Genomic DNA, 8829 nt, shown 5'->3' with positions numbered 1-8829 from the left:
CTACGATGGGATCCGATGGATATTGTTTGACATTATGGTCACCTTTCAAAAGGGTTATTACACTACTGTAATCGTAGATCTTTTTCTCTCAATTGCAAGATACGCATCTCGACACTAAAAATTATCGCTTCGAGTATAAACACTGACCAGATACCCGTATCATTAGCCAAGCACCATTAAGAACCGTACTATCAGGGGCACGCGAAACCTTATGGCTCATTATGGTGGCATTGTTGCATAACATACTATTCGACGCCTGTACGCGGATTTTATTGCCGAGTTAGCCAGCTCATATTCAAGGAATGGAGAGGAGTCTGCACGAAGAATAATAATTATTCGTGGACGGGGTAAAGAGAAGAAGGCAAGGGCTGCTGCAAAAGGGATACTCGTATTTACGACGTGTTTAATATAATACGTACGTACGAGTATCTCATCGGCACCTATGATTATTAATTTGTAGTACGTTGAAAAATGCGTCAAAGAGGCGTATCTTGCGGCCATATGGGAATTTTAATGGAGCATCCTTACTCCTACGAATTACGAATATGCAGGAAAATAGGCATAAAAGGCCAATGTGTACATGGTATGCACGTTCTTCTGGTAGGCCTACACAGGGACGGATGTTGCGGAAAAATGAACTGCGTGACCGTTCGCGATGACTTTTCGGACATTCGAGGGGTATGAGTATGTATAACCCTTTTGGTTTTTTTTTTATTATTTTTTATTTTTACATATCTCGCGGCGGTGTAGACTTTTACTATACGAGTCGTTTGGTATAATTGAAAAACAGGGAAACGAATGAACGCTGACGTGAAATTGCCGGACGCGTTGTTTGTACACTCTTTTTAATAAATAACAAAAGTCGACTCGTAAGTTTTTCTCCATAATGTATAAAAGAACCCATCATCGACCGTTCCGTTCGTCCCTGTTGCAAAATGCGAATTATACCGGAATAGAATTTTAATCGCCTGCGAAACGCGTATGTAATCAGGTTGCGGCACGGCGCCTTTGCGAGAAAAAATGCCAGCGAATGGGACTTTGATGTGGACGAATGAATGCGTATGGTCGAGGTGACTTTTGCGAGAGGTTTGTTCTTTTTTTTGTGTGTCAGTGAGAAGGAGACGGGGAAGGGAGATTTGTATTTGTATGGCTTTTCGTGGATGTAATTTGAGCGGATGTTTTGTTTCGCGTGTATGTTGATGCGATGAATAGCGAAAACTTGATGATGAAGGGTGGTTTATGAGCTAGGGATGTATGTATTAAAAAGTGAATTATTCGCTTCATTTGTTTGTGTTTGTATACTATTCGCCGTACTAATTTACGTTTTTATTAATGGGTAAATTACAGTGTAAATAAGTACTGAGGTTTGAGGTACCTCTGCTTACCTGCCTATAATCTGGAAATTGATGAAATGTTCGTTAGCTTATGAGTCAGAAATTAATTTTATGACCGATTTTACGTATCTTCAAACTTGAGATCGTCAATGGCAATCGAATTAACGTTTTTGTTTTTATTTCTGGGTGTCCGATGTTTCTTAGCTTTATTCAAATTCGGACGTACCACTGTGGGCCAGGAGACCCCCTAAAACGCGCGTAATTCAATATTTTATCCCAGTATAGATATATATAAGAAAAAGTCATTGATCCTTATGTTTTTGAGGTCGTAGAATCCGAATTTGACAAAAAAAAATTTCGTGGGGTGGGGGGTGAGGCGTTAGAGGGGGGAGAAATGAAAAATTTGTGCATATCAACATGCGATACATCGATATGTATGTTTTTGAGGTCGCAGAATCCGAATCTGATGATATTTTTTTCGTTTATGTGGGGGGTGAGGCGTTGGAGGGGGAGAAATGAAAAATTTGAGCATATCAACGTTCGATACATCGATATGTATGTTTTTGAGGTCGTAGAATCCGAATTTGGTAATATTTTTTTGGTGGGGTGGAGGGGTGAAGCGTTAGAGGAGGGAGAAATGAAAATTGCTTTTTCCAGAATTAATTTTTCAAAGTGACCGTTTTTTACATGACGTTGATTTTCGTGTTTCTATGAAAATTATCGAATTCCGTCGAATTCCGCGTACTTTTTGACTTGGACAGGTTCAGTAGTATGTGCGGAATAGGAATGCATGATTTTTGGGTGCCCCCAGGTGCCCCGAGGTTTTTTGATATTTTTAGTTTTCAAAAATACATAATTTTGATGAAAATCGCTCCAAACGCACACACGTGAATTTTTCTCTTCCCTCCAAATACATGCTTCATCCCCCCTACACCCCCCCACCCAAAAAAAATCGAATTCGGATTGTACTACCTCAAAAACATGCATTTCGATGTATCAAACGTTGATATGTTCAAAAAACCTCGGGGCACCTGGGGGCACCCAAAAATCATGCATTCCTATTCCGCACATACTACTGAACCTGTCCAAGTCAAAAAGTACGCGGAATTCGACGGAATTCGATAATTTTCATAGAAACACGAAAATCAACGTCATGTAAAAAACGGTCACTTTGAAAAATTAATTCTGGAAAAAGCAATTTTCATTTCTCCCCCCTCTAACGCTTCACCCCTCCACCCCACCAAAAAAATATTACCAAATTCGGATTCTACGACCTCAAAAACATACATATCGATGTATCGAACGTTGATATGCTCAAATTTTTCATTTCTCCCCCTCCAACGCCTCACCCCCCACCTAAACGAAAAAAATATCATCAGATTCGGATTCTGCGACCTCAAAAACATACATATCGATGTATTGCACGTTGATATGCACAAATTTTTCATTTCTCCCCCCTCTAACGCCTCACCCCCCCACCCCACGAAATTTTTTTTTGCCAAATTCGGATTCTACGACCTCAAAAACATAAGGATCAATGACTTTTTCTTATATATATCTATACTGGGATAAAATATTGAATTACGCGCGTTTTAGGGGGTCTCCTGGCCCATAGTGCGTACCCACTTGAATTGGTTCCGTTGGATGGATCTCGTTGTGATTCCGATTTGAATGGAATCAGTATTTTACTATGTATTTTAGGCAAATTTTTTCATATTTTTTTGATAGTAAGAATCCTTTTCTTTTGAAAAAAAAAAATCAGATCAAATTGAAAATTGAGGGAAATTATACAAATAATAACATTTGAAGAAAAAATGAACGATTTTTGTGTTTTTTTTCTCTTTGTATTTTTTATCGCGTCTCAATTCTTTCATTTTTTTCACTACTTTTCAATATTAAATTCACTACTTTTTCATCACTCGAAACATAACCTGAGCGTAGGGTGCAAGATCGGCTGGTGTTGGGATGATGATTGGCCAGTAGTTGAACTACTGTTTCCAGAGAGCGCCAGCATTATCATTTAGAGTTCTTGAAAAAAGCATTCGCGGAGGCTCATCCCTCTCCTCTCCTGTGAAAAATAAGCCACCAAAGTCATATCGATTTTAAAACCGTATCAAAATGTCCTTATTGCTTTTTTTGAAGCACTATGTCCTTGAAAAGCTTATAATTTCGATTGAAATTAAAAAATACCTAGGTACTTGTAATATACAAATCATCTTTCAATTTCAATTTTTCTGAAAATTTTCGTGTGAAAATTCGACTTTGTTATTTTTTATTTGTGGGTGGGTGGGAGGGAGGGGGGTCGAGTGGAGAGCTTTCTAAATTTTGGTTGAAAACAGGTAGTGAAAAAAGTAATGATTTTTTCAAAAAAAAAAAAAACGTTAGATACCTTGATCATTGATCAACTGGTAATTTTCAATCATTGAGGGGGCCGGGGGGGGGGGGGGTAAATTTGGCAAATTTTATGACACTTTCTGCAGTTTTGACAAATCAACATTCAATTTTGAGAATTTTCGATTAATTCTTTGTATTTTTCAATAATCTAAACACTTAAGCAGTCTGTGCAAAATTTTACCCAAATGAAGTTTTAGTCGTTTTCTGATGTTTTATCAATTATTGATATTTTTGAGTGATTTTCACAATCAATTTTACAATATTATGTATTTCTGATATGTACCTTCTTTCTTTGTGAATATTCATTTCTGGCTCTTTATTAAACGTCGAAATCGTCAGAATTTTAACTTAGACCTTCGACCATATTATTTTGTATATATGTTACCGTTAAAGTATTTACTCCAGGTAATGTATGAAATAACTTTATTTCATACATTAACGAAAAAGTATTTAATGACAGTAAAATGTTCACAGTTTACCTAGGTAATGTATGAAGAATCTAGTTATTCTATGAAATAGCTATGTGTGATCAGTTAAATCATGAAATGAGCGTTGAAAATATGTTTGTGGTGAGTTTATTTCATCGAGTGAAGGGGGTTTTTCAACTTTTTCAACGGATACATAAAAATAGGAGTCAAGTGGGTCAATTTCATCAGTAAAAACTTTTTTTCATGTTTTAAATAAAAAAATCGAATTTTTTTTCGTAAACTTTCAATTTTTTTAAATCGATTTTACGACATAATGCCATTCCAATTTTTTAGTATGTTGTTTAGCATGAAAAGTTGTCCATAATATATTTTTTTCAGCATTTTTGAGAGTCGGAATGATATGAAAACTACTTTTCGAAACTTTTCGAGCTGATTTTTCGTACGAAAAAAACAGGCAACACTGATTTTCATGATATCGCCGAAAAGCCTTTCAAAACCTCTAACTACCGGAAAAAGTCCCATTTTGGTAGGTATCTCAGTTATCGAGTAATCCACTGCTGAAATGGATGATATTTCTAGTGTTCACTGTAAGTTTTAACACCTCCTAGCAGCATTTGAAAAAAGGCTAGAGGGCTGCGATTTGTACCATTGGTCATCCCTTCGGAAGGTCTTTACACAGGAAAAATTTCGAAGATCGTCGACCGACCTTACCCTTTCTTGGTCGAATTGGCGTGGAATCACCCTTCATGTATGTTCTAGCTTTGAAATAACCTTAATTTCTTACTTTATCGCAGTTCATTCGTTGAATTCACACTTCAACTAAACACACCTCGTGTATGTATGAAATAACTAGGTAAAGTGTAGAAAAAAATTCTATTTCACACTTTTTCGTTAATGTATGAAATAACTAGTTATTTCATACATTATCTGGAGTAAATACTTTAACGGTAACATATATATATTGTGTTGATTGATCAATAATTTTATCACTACAAATAACTTATCCACCGTGACCCTAGAAGTTGTTTTCGAATATCTGGTGACTCCTTGGTGAATCCTGCTGAAGTCACCAAGTCAGTTATTTATTTTTTTCAGCTGAATTTTTGGTGAAATAATCACCAGTATGCCCTGATGGCCTTAAAAATCGATTTCGAATATCTGGTTTCTCCTTGGTGAATCCCGATGACTTCTGGTGAAGTCACCTGGTGAGTTTTCGACTTTTTTCCAGCTGAATTTTTGGTGAAAAATACACCAGAATGCCCTAATGACCCTGGAAATAGATTTCAAATATCTAGTGACTTCAGGTGAACTTCAGGTGAATCTGTCACCAGAAGTCACCAGGTGAGTTTTTGACTTTTTTGAAGTGAATTCATGTTGAAAAAATCACAAAAATGTTCTCTCAGAGTCTTCGAAAAATTTATTTAGTGCTTGGTGACTCCTTGGTGAATTCTGGTGAAAGATTCACCTCCAGCTGAATTTTTGGTGAAAAATACACCAGAATTCCCAAATGATCCTGAAAGTTGTTTTCAAATATCTGGTGACTCCTTGGTGAATCCTGGTGAATTCTGGTAACAGATTCACCATAAGTCACTAGGTGAGTTTTCGACTTTTTTTCTCCTGAATTTATGGTGTAAAAAATCACCAGTCCTAATGACCTCAGCAATTGTTTTCGGATATCTGGCAACTCCTTGGTGAATCCTGGTGACTTCTGGTGACCGATTCACCAGAAGTCACCAAGTGTGTTTTCGACTTTTTTAAAGGTGGCATTATGATGAAAACATCACCACAATATCCTCCTGACCCTAGAAGTTGTTTTCAAATATCTGGTGGGTCCTTGGTGAATCCTGGTGAAGTCACCTAGTGAGTTTTCGACTTTTTTAAGGTGAATTCATGTTGAAAAAATCACGAGAATGACCTCACATCCGTTGACATTTTTTTTAGTGTGCGTACATATTTCCTTCCAAAACAATAGAATTGAACTCGCGTAAGATTCTATAATCACGGAGTTTAAAAATCAGCTGAAATAATTGACCATCGGGCTTGAATCGAGGTAATCTGATTTTCCGAATACGAATTTGGAAACAGTTAATGAATCTTTAAAAAATTAAACTTGGGTCAAAAATCGAAAAAAATCAATATTTCACCAAATAGTCCAAGAGAGCTGAAATTTGGTGTGTGTCCTGTTCTCAACCCTCCAAATCGATTGGAAAAGGTTTCCAACCATTTTGAGTAGTTGTTCTAAAGCACCCTAGCGGGTAGCGGATTTTTAAAAATTGAAATTTTCACAACATTTCACCCAATTGAGTTGTTGAAATAAAAATGAAATTTACTAAGTAGGTATCCCATTTGTACTATGCTGATTCGATTGGAGGTGGTTTCAGGCTGTTATGGAGCCTTCGAGTTCATTTTGGAAATTTAAGATTTTCTGAAAAGTGGTCTAAAAACCGTCCAAATGTACTTGAGCGTCATTAAAAAAAAAAAAATACAGAGTACCTAACAGGTAGTGATAGTAGTGAAAAAATAGTGGTTTTAAAAATGGGTCACTGAGAGCTGTGAAAAAGCGGTGAATTTAGTCAAAAAAGTAATGAAAAAATAGAACAGATTCAAACATGCAACAAAAACCTTCAAATTATTGAAAAAGTTTATGGAAATTGAAAAAATACTTTTTATACAAATTTTCTTCCAATTTCATTTTTTTTCAATTTTCCTGTGAAAAATTTGAGTTTGTTGATTTTATGTGTTGGGGGGAGGGGGGTTGTCGAGTGGAGAGTTTTCTAAAAAATTTGGTTGAAGAAAGGTAGTGACAAAGTAGTGATTTTTTCAACAAAAAAAAAACTGTTAGATACCATGTTTTCGGGAACTGTGTGAGCTTTTCATTTTTTTGAAATACTTAAGGTCATTGGAAGCTACCACGACGCGAAAATGAAAACTTTAAACAAGTGAAAAATTTAGGCGTTGAAAATCGTGAAGTTTTTGCAAAATGCTTCGCTCACAAAAATTTTTAAATCTCCCAGTGCCCAAAGATAATTTATCGGATAATGCTTCCACTTTCATACGCGTATTCGTGAAATTCGACTTGAAAAATAACTCTATCCAATATCCATCCGACTAAAATCATGCACTCTCAGCCAATTATTTCAATCCTCTCTCCGACTAATATCTGACAATACCACTTGGCCCAGCAGTAAACACAGCCCAGCAAGTACACAACCACCACCCCCTTATCTACTCGTACAGTTTGGAAATTGCGCTATAGGAAAATCCGGCCGGCCATTTGCTTAATTCGGCATGAAATATCTGACCGGAAACTGCATACAATTCACCGAGAGCTCCATCGTTTTGTAATTTATTCACTTGTAACGTATACGAGTGGTTTTCGCATTTCGCGCAGCATTTAGCCCGTAAAACTTGCGGCCGCCAGTGTATGGCACTTTTGTATCCTTAATGATGTCCATTCAACTTTTTCCTACTTATTGCCTCCTCGCAGAAAACGAATACCACGAACGTTCGCTCTCGAAAAACATTTTCGAGAATATTTTATAGTATTTTATCGCCCGTATCGTATTACCGTGTAACTTATATATAGTTACGTCTGTGCGTATTTTATTTTTTGCAACGAAAAACTCTCCGAATGCTCTTGACGATCGAGTGTACGAAGGGCGAAACCGTACTCGGTGTTTTTCTCAGCCAAATCTGTTCTCTTTTTTTTCACGTTGATTACGCGATGGCAATGAAATATATTACAAGACCGACATTATTAGTCGATGGCTATCGTTATCACGATGATACTTTAGGAAGAAAAAAATATATAAATGTGAGGGGAATATACGAAGAAATAAATGCCAAGTTTAACGCGTAACACGCCTTTTACAACAAAGTGCACCGCAGCAGGGGGAGAAAAACGCTAAATATTAAGAAACGGTTATTACCCTAAAAATACTCGCCTTTTTTTTTCCTACGAGCTTTTTTCACTCTCTTCTTCGTTTCTTCGCCTTGGTCTTCGTTACCCTATTCTCTTAATAAACCATGTGTATGTACATATATTGTATACTTTATAGACTTGTAAAGAGAAAGACGCAACTCGGATTTCTTTTCTTTTTTTTTTTTGTACTAAACGTGCACCTCTCTATTGATGAAACTGACACAGTAGCCACACTCGCCCTCTTCTCTGGTTTCCATCATCACAGCAACAAGAAGAAGACTAAACACGATGAAAACTACACCGACGGGTACACCTCTATATGTAAGCAAATCAGCACGCACCAAATGATCAAAAGAGAGCCGAGATTAACTCGTTTACATCATAAGTTTTCAATATTTGTAAATATTTTCACTATAATATGCACGTACAATTGAAACGTTGGTTAAGAAAAACACAGCGGGTGCCAAAAAACCTACCCCCTTTGTAACCTCATTTACATCTCGACTACCTATATTTTACGTTTAGCTGCGCTGTAGAGTAGCTAGAAAACCACAACTTGAACTTGCATTAGCGATCGTATTTAAAGGCGGTGATCTTTAAAAAACTGTGGAAAAAAATCGCCTACCCATTTGATCTTTTTTTTACTCTCTTACGTATGTTTATAATCTGGCGGTGTATTGACAACTTGAAAACAACCTCTTACACCAACCACCAACCTATCGAGGAGCCTAATGTACGTCAGTTTAGCCAG

The sequence above is a fragment of the Planococcus citri genome, chromosome 3, assembly GCF_950023065.1.
Source record: "Planococcus citri chromosome 3, ihPlaCitr1.1, whole genome shotgun sequence".
Taxonomy (NCBI): Eukaryota; Metazoa; Arthropoda; class Insecta; order Hemiptera; family Pseudococcidae; genus Planococcus; species Planococcus citri.
The sequence above is the reverse complement of the archived record's forward strand: the minus strand, read 5'-3'. Positions refer to the sequence as shown.